Source organism: Benincasa hispida, chromosome 7 (genome assembly GCF_027475165.1).
Source record: "Benincasa hispida cultivar pf3 chromosome 7, pf3_genome.v1.1, whole genome shotgun sequence".
NCBI lineage: Eukaryota > Viridiplantae > Streptophyta > Magnoliopsida > Cucurbitales > Cucurbitaceae > Benincasa > Benincasa hispida.
Window position 1 is genome coordinate 51,981,483 of NC_143484.1, and position 13,160 is coordinate 51,994,642.

Below are 13,160 nucleotides of genomic sequence, written 5' to 3' on the forward strand. Positions count from 1 at the left end.
CTATTGAAAATTTAATGATTTATTAGATACTTTTTAAAATTTAGAGATCAAATATAATAAAATATAAAAGTTGAAAACACTTATTTGAAAAAATCGTAACATTTAGAGACTCAATGTGCCATTTGAAAAAATTGTAAAATTTAGAAACTCAATGTGCAATTTGAAAAAATTATAAAATTTAGAGACTCAATATGCAAACATAAAAATTTGTAGACTAAACTTATAATTTAACCTATTTAAAATCAAATATAAAAATTTGTTGTCATTATCCTTGTACTTATCAAGCTTTCATGATATTTAATAATACAAACAAAAGTATTCTTAAATTAAAGTGAATCATGTTATATTTTGAAGCTTAACTACGCTTAATTATACTCATTTTAAGAAAAACTTATCAAAGTGTTTGTCCCTTCTAAAATTACTTTCAAGAGTATATATATATTTTTTTTTAGAAAATGAAAAATTGCAAAAACTACCCCTAAAGTATGGAATGGTAACGGTTACAATTATATGATCAAACTTTCAATTATAAAAATCGAGACTTCAAACTTCTACAAGTTTTTGACAATGTCCTAGCATGTTGCAAGACATGTGTGTTAGAGTATATTAACGTGCAGCGGAGAAAAACAGAATCAATAAGCACTCTAATCATATTTAATTTGAGTTTAAAACATGCTTCAAAGTAACTTTTACAGAAGAGGGTTTGTTGAACACAATACCTTTGAAGTATCCTCTTCAAGTCCAGTTGAGTTCCACATGAAAGAACTTCAATCTTCAAGTAGACAACCACCAAGATTTTCTCTTAGAGGGATTGTGCGGTGGAAACACTAAATTGAGCTGGATGTATATGAGATTTGAAGGGGGCTTGGTGATTTTTGCAGAGTTTCTTTTGAAATTCTTGTAAGCATGAATCATTATTCATCACAGCACTTCAATTTATAGAGCTTTCACCATGCAAATTCATGGCTTACATGAAGGGCAGCTCCAACTTCATGGAGAAAATGGAGTTGTGAATAAGGTAGTTCAATACATAATGGAGATTTCCAACATTTTGGAAATCTCCACTTTGAAAAAAGATTTTAAAAAAAAATCCAAAAAATAATTTCCAAAATCATTTTTAAATTAAACTTATTTAATTCCATTTATTAGTTTTATAAAAAAAAAATCAATTAATTAATTTTTAAATAAAACTTAATTAATTAAACCTTTTAATTAATTTTGTTAATTTAATATCTAATATTAAATTAATAAATAAATAATTCCATCATAATGAAATTTATATTATACAATTAATATTTAAATCATATTTTAAACATTAATTATTTCTCCAATTTCGTTTAATTTTGATAAAATTAAACATTTTAATTGTATCGAATATAGTAAATAGAAACCCTAATTGAATTTGAACATTTCAAATTCTAAGCCCTAATTTCAAATCTTATTAAGACTAATCAATTTACTAATCTAGTAGAGGGACCTTATGGACCTACAGATCATGAGCTCCAATAACTGTAATTAATTGGTTAAACTCTTTAAACCAAATTAATCACTATTCGTTAACTACCAAGACATTCCACTATAGCTCAATAGTTGCACTCTCCTCACTGTAGATATATTTTTGTCCATTTTAACCATAATCGGTAAGTCAATCCTTTACAGGTCATTCGTATTTACAGTTGGGTAAAAGATTACCGTTTTACCCTTGTAATCACATCTTGCTCCTTGAGCTCCCACTGATCCTCCATTGAACAATTAACTTATAGTCCAACTTATAAATTATAACCCTCTTTTCCATGAAAGGGTGGGGCTCCATTGTTCAAGACAAGGCATCAAATGCTTAAGAGAACAACTCATTTGCTAACCCTAAATCAGGTAGGAGTAAATTCCATATTGCAAAGCTATGTCCCTAGCTATCTATCTGATCTTATCCCCAAAATGAGAGGTTTATTGAGCAGTACTGTTGGAATACTCCTACTTATGTAGATCAAAGGATAATCTCAAATAAACAAAAGTTCATAATTAGATCAGGATTAAGATCGAGTTACCCTAGGTCATTGAGTTTGAAATAGTCAGTTTTAACAGTAAACGGTTGTTATAAAGAAAAGTAACTATTTCGAGGTCCGGTCTAATGCGAACTCTTTGCACATGATGCCCTCACTCACATGTCCCTATATGAATGATTTTTGGATCACATCATTTGTAACAGTATACAAAATAGACCACATCCAATAGTGTCACCAGGATGAGGTACTCAATCTCATTCGTATACTTATAGACCGTTTTGACTACAAACTAAAACTTGATCCATTTTTGTGTCACCACATAAAGTTAAAGTATTTATGTTATAATCATGGATTCGTTTATTGGATTTTCATAGAAGGATGCAATAAAAAACTCAACAACATTTTATTGATAAATAGAATATGTTAATAACATTTCTGAACTGCGATGTAGGTCATTTCCAACAATATGGCAAAGGATAGAAAGACATACCAGTAAATATGCACTACACATAACCACATATAAGAAACCAAAGTCAGAATCAACACGACATGGAACATGTTACAGAAATACGTTGTTCAAGTTTTGTGTGTAATAAATAAGTCAATCATATTACAATGGCAAATACCCAAACAACTTGTCCACATGGATCACATGAAACACATCCAATTACGAGTAATGTATTAGGTGCATAATAAACTTACTCATTCGTTCTTACAATCACAATTCATGCAATGGAAACAATAGGTGTCATAGTCATCCCTAATTATTAGGAAACACTACATTTGTTCTGGTTATTAGGAGACACAAATCAAGCATATTTCTTGCATTGATTAAATCTATTCTATTTTCATCAATACTTCATTATTATTTTTTTAAAGGACAAATTGTAAAAACCACTCCTAAAATATGATAACAATTGTAATTATATCATCAAATTTTTAATACAAAAATTGAGCTTTCAAACTTCTACAAGTGTTAAAATTAGATTCTCAAACTTACATAATTGTACAAATTGTAACAATTGTATAAGTTTAATTTGAGTATTCAATTTTTGCAACTATGGTAAATTGTAAGCTTGAGGGTTCAATTTTAACACTTACATAAGTTAGTAGACTAAATTTTTATAATTGAAAATTTGAGGGTGTAATTGCAATTACCACTATTCTTTAGGATTGGTTTTGCAATTTCCCATAAAAAAGAAAAGAAAAGAAAAGAAAAAAAAAAAGACAGGTTCAAAATAACATAAATCTCAACAATATAAGTAAGAAAAACATGCAGCTTTAGATTTTAGCCATAGGTAATGCTTTTACATCTCTACCTTTAACAAGTAAAACACTTTCCTAAAGACTTCAAAAAAAACTTAGGGCGTTTAGGGCAAAAACTATCCTAAAACTATAATAATTACCTTTTATTATAGTAAATACTACTTCAAAATCCTAAATTAGCTACAGTCAACATTATTTCAAAATCCCCATTTACTATAGTTTTACTATTTGTTACAATTTTTAATATTTCATCATTTATTTTTTGTTACGGTACTTACTATTTTCTTGTCAAACTAAAATAGTTTACACCTCAAACACATATTATATTAATCCAATCTAAAATAATCTACACTCCGAACACAAACTATTATAACCCAACTAGAATAACATAGAACTATAATAACCAATTCTTTGTCCCAAAAGTCCCCTTACTCTCTCAATAATGACCAAATGGTTATATTTTCCTAACAAAGAAATGTTAATTTAAAATACTCAACAACTTCTATTTTATATAATTACGACCTATAATCTTGTAGCTTTTTATTTTCTCAGGATATATTTGATTTAACTTTTCAAGTGTTTAATTTTAAAAATAAATAACTTTAGGGGGGAAATTGAAGTATTTTATAACCATTCGAAAAAAGTTTCTGAAACACTTCCAAAAAGTGTTTTAAACAAATTTTATCAAAAAGAAGAAAAATAATTTTTTTTCTCCAATCAATCTAAACAGACTCTTAATCTCTGTCCAAAGATCTTCATATAGGAAAAGAGCTAGTAACCACTTATTCTTTTTCAATTCTGATCAATGCAAATCTATGTTCACATTATTAAACTTTTTAAGTGTAAAAAAAGCATATGGAAAAAATGAGATGATGTATATGAATTGATATGGACAGATGACAAATGGATTGTGAAAAAGAGTTGAGACTTTCATTTTTTTTTTAATACTAAGATGAGGAGAGTTTGGCAAACCCTTTTTGGTATTAATGTATATATGGTTCATGGCCTAGTCATTTTGGTAACATTTGTGGATAAGACTGTGACATTTTGTGAGAGAGAAAAAGCAATATGAGTCAAAAATTCAATATCTTTTTCAAAGACTTACAAACATCTCCCTCCTCATTACAATGTAAACAAATAATTTGCTGTTTGTGAACATGAATAGTCCACACTCTACCTTCACTTTTTTGTTTTTGGGTAATATATGACATTATTTGTTTTAATTAGCTTGAAAATGATAGAGGTAGTCTTTTTTAAAGATGTAGGATGCATTTGAAATACATTTTCAAATGTTTAATTTTTAAAATAAAGTATTTTAGAAAAAAAATTGAAATATTTGACAACCACTCAAAATAGCTTTTAAAATATTATTTTAAACAGTTTTGATAAAAAATATTTAAATAAAAATAGATTTTTGAAAAATATTTTTTCTCAAATCAATTTAAACACGGTTTTTATTTTCAATGAGGTGGGGGAATTTTTACTTCTTAATATAGTTCTAGAAAAGAACTTAATTACAAGTGATAATTGCCTACTTTAAAAAAAAAAAATAGAAATTGTATAAACAATCAAAAAAGCAATGACCTTGAATTTTGACCTAATATATATATTTGAATATTGATTTTTAACATATATAGCAAACCTTCATACTATTAAGTTGAAACAAAATTTAACATGTTTAATTGTCTTATATTTCTTAGAAATATATATACTTTGAAAATCAAAGTTTAATACCTCTCAAACACATATCACATCTTTTTTAGACGAGGATATTTAAATGATAAAATAAAGTTTTCAGTTTTGATGGTTTGAATTAGTATAAATTGATATACAATAGACATCTGATCTAACGTTTTCGAAAAAATATCAAATTTAATTTCATGGGGACATGAAACATTAAATTTGATAGCAACAGATGTATATGTATGTGAGAACATTATAATGTGGACGGCATGAGATGATTATATTCTTCTTATAGACAATGCACAATTGAGGAAGAGATTGATTAAAGTTTGAAGTACATGGAGAAAGATCCCACTTGTGTGCTGAAAAAATTAAAGTTGGATTCCATATGGAAATTTGGGAGGATTGTAAGAGAAAGTTTTGATGGCCAAAAGTGAAGAAAAAGTTGAAAGTTTGAAAACAACCCTTCAACAACCAATATCATAATGTTATGTAATCATATGTATGCTTGCATTAAATTCACAACAATTGAGGAATATCCATCATCCCTCACTTGTCAACCTAACTCTCAAAACTTTTATTCAACTTTGAGAGATGTACTAGTTTAATACACAAGTTATATATATATCTTGAAATGGGGTAGTTTTTTAAATAGTTTTTTTCAAAATATAATATCATCTTTTGAAAAGATAATATTAGGCATTAAAAAGTAAGATGTATTGAATAATATTAATTTTAATGTCCAAATTCAAGAGAAATACATGAATAAACCAAGATCACATTTGAAAGAGAAGATCTAGATCAGTAGGATGAAGTTAAGAAAGTAAATATAATGACAAGATTAGAGTACGATTAAGAAATATTTAAAAGAAATGAAACTTATTATCTATATCAAACAATGTGTAACTTCCTTTTTTATGACTCGATCATAAGAATTCCAAAGTTAAGTAAGTTTAGCTTGGAGTAATTCAAGTAACCTCCTAGAAAAATTTCAAGGAAACATGTGAGGAATGACAAAACATGTTGAATGAACTCGTGTTGATTTGTAAGAATGGTTACATTAGTTAAAGAAGTTGTGGAATAACTATGTATGTTTTTTTAAAAAAAAAAAAATGAACTATTGATCAAATATACTAATTTGAGCATAACTTAACTCGTTTAGGCATACATACCATGCTCTAGATGTTTGAATGATTGAATTCCTCTATTTTTTATATGATTTAAATATTGTAAACAAAATAAAACTTTTTAAAAAAAATATAGGGATCAAACTTTACATTTAATATCATGAATTGATTTTTGCAAAGTTGGATTTCATTTTCATCCAAACTACCACATTATTTAAATGAGCTTCTAAATTGCCTCATTTAGTTCAACTAACTTTAAAATATAATTTATATTTTAAAAATCGTGTGGAAAAAGATATAAATTACAATATAATATGAAGATAGTTTATGAAGAATGCTTTGTTATTGGAGGGGAAAACAGTCTTTATCTATCCATAACTAATAATTGAAATTATGAATAGATTAATTAAATATTAACGTGAACAGTCAAACTCAGATGAGCTGTCAGGGGTTAAGCAATATTATTGTCCAGTTAGTTATTAATTAATTAATTTAATTAACAATCCACTCTGAAACGAATACTTGATTATAATTTGAACTATGTGATATTAATTAGTACAGTTTAGATTCGTAATTATTTACAAATCTCAAACGTGCTTCCTTTAATTGATGGAGAAAGGTTCACTTTATCCATACATTAGCATAAAGAGAAAATCATTATGAACGGAAGAATTAACTTAATTTAATAATTTAATTCAACGCATAGAAAACTTAATTTGAGTTTAAGATTTAACATAAAAATTAATCTATTCGATAATTATTGGTAAAAACGACAATCAAAGCTATTTAATAATGAAAATTTGTAGAATATGTCTAAATCCAAGTAGAAATTGAAAAGAGTAGAGTTGTGAACTCTACTTCTTGTTTGGTTCAAAGAGTTTATGGGTCTCACGGCTAAAAAAACATTAATTTTATACTTTATTAACTTTTTACATTGTAGTTTACAAAAGTTCACAACTCCCCGTATTTTATAATTCCATGTAGTTTATAACTCTCTCGTTTTTAGAAGAAGTGTTTGGCCCATGAGTTTGGAATTAAGGGCATTTGAAGCCAAGCTCATGTATTGGTCACTTAGAATCAAATTCACGAGATTAATAAATCATATCCATAGGTTCAGAATATGATTTTTTAGTGAATGTCATCGATTTGACTTGAGAAGAATCTTCCTTCATCTCATACCTTGAATTAGTGATTGTCGATGACTGTTAACATCAACCGTTGGTCGCCAAACGATATGACCGTGGGTGACCGATTGTTTGGTTGTAGGTGACTTATCGTATGACCATTGATAGTCGATTGTCGTGACCGTCACTGACCGACAACAACCAATCGCCATGACCTTTGGCAACAAATGACTGGCCACCAATGATCGTCGATAATCGTTGCCATCCAACCAACCGTGATCAATCTCTCTCTCTCTTTCCCTTCCTTTCTCCCTCTTCCCACTTCCATCCTCCCTCCATTTCCCTCTCCTCTTCATTCCCTTGTTTTTTTAGCTTCAATACTAAAGTATTATTGCATTGATTTTGCTAATTGTGGATTGTCGAATCTTTTTCGTCGCCCACCGCCCAGGTCACTAGCTATTAGGTTTTTGTTTTTTGTTTTTCCTTTTTCTTCTTCTTTCTCCCTCTTCTCTTCTGCTTCTTTCCTCTCTCCCTCCTTATTCATTTTCATACCAAAAATGAAAAAGACAATAATAATAATAATAATAACAACAGCTCTTTCATCTACGAGCTCCAACCACTGAAAGTGTGACATGAATCATGTTGGTCGTGGGTCATCACGTTTTCTTCACTACTCGCATTGCTAGTCACCCATTGACGATCACCAACTAATGATTTTATTTTTCTTTCCTCCTTCCTCTTTCCTCTTCCCTTTAATTTACCATCCTTTCATCTCATTCATTTTCACAAAAAAAAAAAAAGTAGAAATAGACGAATGAATTAAATATACTATTAAATACAAACCTCAATAGTAAAATTCATTTTATGGCAACAAAAAGAAGATAAATTAAGAATTTAAAGCAAAATTAAATTTGTTAGGAACATATTAGTAAGCTAAATTTTGAACTTTGCTAAGTTATCCAAAGCTAAATTTGTTATAAATATAAAAAAATGTTATAATTTGAATGGTATTAATTTAACTTTTATTCCTCCGACTCCACATATTGTTTAAAAAAAAACGACTTTTATGATTTGGTAACAACTTGATCAATCTAGTTCTTTTCGTTTTAAAAGTCTTCATTTAGTTTATCAAATCTTTCTAATTAAATGCATCTTCTGTTACGAATATATAATACGCTTTCTATTTACGTAACAATTATTGAGAACCTCACCTTAAGGGTATGGAGTGAACTCACAAATTTTATTGGATAAGATATATGAATTACCTTTCTCATTATTTGTTAGTCTTGAGATAGATATTAAACTTAATCTTTTATGTTTAACTTCAACATAAATATATCTTTAAATAGAATTTTGGAAACAAATCTCCATCCATGTTAAAATTATTAACATGTAAAGTAGGTTTGGCTTGAAAATTATTTCATCATATTATTTTGTTTTAAGATGTGTGTTTACTTTCTCATAATTTTTTTAATAAATTAAATTTATAATCAAACTCTAAAGACAAAAAATAAATAAATAAAAACTATTACTTTTAGTTTTTAAAATTTGGTTTGAATTTTAAAAAACTTATAAGTGAAAATAATAGTTATAAAACTAATTTAAACATAAATTAAACAATTATTTAGCTTAATTTAACTACATAAAACTTATATTATCAATCAATTTAAAATTAGAGGTTCGATCTTTTTTCTCACACATTAAAAAAAAAAAAAAAAAGAAAAGAAAAGAAAACACATAAATATAATTTAAATTGAATTTTGAAAACAAAATTCCGTAACACATAAATTAGTTTAAGTTTAAAAACCATTTCATCTTAAGCATTATGGGCTTCTTCTTCTTAATTTCTTGAAGATAAATAAATTCGAATTTATAGTCAAATTTTTAGAGAAAAACAAATTTTAAACGACCATTTTTAGTTTTCTTAAACTTGATACGAATTTTAATAATTAATTTATACTATCAATCTATCTAAAATTAGAGGTTCTTTGTTCTCGTACATAAAAAAAAAAAAAAAAAAAAAAAAAAAAAAAAAAAAAAAAAAAACGGTGGACATGGAATGGTACTATATATAAACAGCTAATGGAATAAGGTATTGATTTGGTTACTTATTTTGTTGCTTTTCCCAAAAGAAGAGCCGTTTGAGAGTGGTAGCCACGAAACACAAATCTGTCCATTAATTACTAAATATATAATTTTTTTTTTCCAAAAAGAAAAATCTAACGCAAATAAATAAACACACTCACTTTAATCATAATCTCTGTCCTCTACACAAATGACAAAAATGAATAGAACCTCTAAAATTATTCCAATTGCCACATTTTTCTTCTTCTTTTCCCCAATATTTTTTAAAGCAACAATTTACGATATGAATATGGATATATGGATACCAAATAATCTCCATCTTAAAGGAGCTTCCTTTTCCCTTTTCCTCCCCTTTTTGCCAAAAAAAATTTCTCATTCTTCCCCTCCACTTACATAATCAAGATCATGTATTTTAGTATTAAGAGTGTATCTTGATTTGGTACCCTTTGTATTTTTTTTTTAAAAAAAAAAAAAAACATGTTTTATTGTTAGATATTTAGTTAATTGTGTGGCCTCGTGTTGTATCCTGATAAAATTTATAACGATTTAGCTTGTTTTATTTTAGATTCAAGTGATATTTTATGTTGGATTATTAAAAAATAAGTTTGTTTGGATATTTAGATACTTAGTTTTAATGCAAGCTTTCAAATCATGAAATAACTGTGACTTTTCAAATTTTGTATTTGATATAATGGGAACTTTAAAAAAGAAAACAGCAATGAATTAAGGACATGCTAAATATAAAATTGAAAGTTAAGAACCTATTCGATAAGAAACCAAATTTATAAGTTAAGTTTTAGTTTATTAATAAGTATGTGATTTTTTTTAGAACTAATTAAATATTGTTACTTAATTTGTTTTTTAAAAAATATAGATATAGCATTTTTAAAATTTATTAACCATTTATTAACTTAAATAATAACCACCATTATCATAAGTTATTAATTTACATATTATGAATTCACTATATTTGTTGTCAATACGAGTGTAACCGAACTTTATTTTATTATTATTATATTTTTAAGTTTGGCCTCCCAAAATAATTTTATGAAACCGCCTTACCCTGAATAAAATAGAGATTCGAATATTTGAATAAAAATTTAAAACAATAATTATTAAAATATTCATACTTTTAATTTTTAAAAAAATAAGAAAAAACCAAGTTATATCCATAAAATTTAGATGGTGTATCAATTTAAGTCCTAAACTAATAATGGTATCAATTTAAACCATAAATTTTGTAGATTGTATCAACAACTTAAACCCTAAATCAATAATTGTATCAATTTAAACTTTGAATTTTTATAAGTAAATCAATTTGTACCATGAACTTTCATAATTGAATCAACTTAAACCTTTTGTTATGTTTTATTTGGATACACTTATGAAAGTTCGGGATTTAAATTGATATATTTATAAAAATATAGAGTTTAAATTGATACACTTATGAAAGTTAAGGATTCAAATTGATACACTTATAAAAGTTTAAAGTTTAAATTAATATAATTATTAGTTTAATGTTTAAATTGATACAATTCTTAATTTACGATTTAAATTAATACAAACTCTAAAATTTAGGGATATAAATTAATATTTATAAAAATAATAATTATTATAATCAATCTAGATACCTTACTAATTACTCACAGGTTCCCAACAAAGAGGTATAAGATTCTTGGAGTTGAATTAAAAATAATTATAATAAAAAGAAAAGGAAAAATAAATAAAATTCAATCCTTAGCACTTATCCTTCGTATTAATTAAATTGCGAAATTTGTAAAGTAAGATTAAAGTTGTAATATGCAAAGCAGAGAAAGAGAGAGGGATTGTATAATTTGAAAGCATAGGTCTTTGTGTTTTCAAGTCCCAATGCCAACTAATGATAGTGACAGCCAACAAAGACACACACACAGAGAGGTTGGAGACAGTCCATTAAAGCCATAAAGCAGTAAAAGATTTTGCACCTTTTTTTTTTTTTTTTGTTAAAAAGAAAAAACAAAAACTCTCCACCCACCTTTTTCTTAAATAATAAACATTTTATTTACAGAATTCTTTTTATTTTATTTTAATCGTTAATTTTATGATAAATATCAATTTATACTCTTCAATTTTGAGATTATATTTTTTGTATCAATTTAAACTTTTAATTTTTAAAAGTATATCAATTTAAATTATCCATTATATTTTATTAAAACAAATATTATGTGAAACTTGTAATTTTATCAATTAAATTTCTGAACTTACTTAATTAATCAATTTAGACTTTCAATTTAGATTTATTTAAAAATTGTCCATTCAAATTATAATCGACAATTTTGGTTAATTGACATTTGTAGAAGTCTTACACACGTCAAAGAATTTATGCATTTAATCTAGTAAAGGTTCTAAATCAATTCACTTATAATAATTTGTAAGCTTAATTGAAAAAATAAAATGTTTTTCATGATATTTTTAAACTCAAATTGAAGAAATGTTTAAATTGATACTGAAAAATTTTGAACCAATCACAAATTGTCACATCATTTACTAAATTAATGACAAAAATCTAAATCGTCAAATTTGGAACCAATTAGGAGTTAGACATCGTCCCAAATTGAAGTTGAATAGAATGGGATAAAATTAATTTTGGTTAATTTGATATTATTTGGGTTTAAAGTCCAACTAAGTCCAAAAATAGGCTAAATTAGACCCAAATGTCAAATTAAGCCTAAAACCAACTAATCGAGCCCAAGGACCAGGCTTATAGTGTTGGAATACAGAAACAAATCGCGGAAGAAAACATGATCATTAAGCATTCTAATTCCTTAATCTTGACATCAAAATAAGCATGTTCATAAGTAGTTAAAAAGGTTTCAACACATACCTTTGAAGATTCTCCAATGCAAGCTGCTCATCATGGATCCTCAGCTCCAAATCTTTAGTGAACCACCAAAAGGTCTTCTCTACTATTATCAGCTTTGAATTTGAGTGGTGAGACTCACAATTGAGTTGAATTTGTGAAGGGGAAGGGATTTTTTTTTCATGTGAGGGAAAATAACTCAGATTGAACTTTTTTTTAGTTCTTCCACTTCCTCTCCACCGAATTCACACAAAATTGGAGTGATTTTATTCTTCAACTACATGCAGGCATCAATGAATTCGGTAAAAGACACCGTTTGAAGATTAAATTGGGATAGATGCGTGAATTGTAGAGTTCCACCCACTAAGTGGTAGAACATTGGATTTTTCCATTAGGTGGAAAAATGGAAAAATCCAAATTTCAAATATAATTTTAATTTTAATTAATTCAAAATTAATTAGTTAAAATCAAAATTTCAAAATTAAATTGAATTAAATTTGAAAAAAATGATATTAATTCATTAAACAAATTTAATAATAATTTAATATAAAATATTAAATTAATCACACGTCTAATTTTAAATATGAACCCTATTCATGTAATTAATATTTAAATATTATTAATTTTGTTTAATTAATTATATCAAATATAATTATATAAACCCTGATTTGAATTTGAACTATTCAAATTCAAACCCTAAATTCAATTTGAACACTTCAAATTGATATCATTCCAAATTCATTCAATTTATCAATTCAAGGTATTCATGTTTTATGAGCTAGTAGAGAGAACTTGTGAGCTAGTAGAAGGACCTTATAGACCTATAGAGCTCCAACAATTTGAAATTAATTGGCTAAAATACTTTAGACCGAATTAATCAATATTCGTTAACTACCGAGTCACACCACTATAGCTTAATAATTGTACTTTCCTCACCATAGATATATTTTGTATCTACCTGATTTAACCATAATCAATAAGTCAACCCTTCATAGGTTGTTCGTAATAATGGATAGGTCAAATGTTGTTTTAC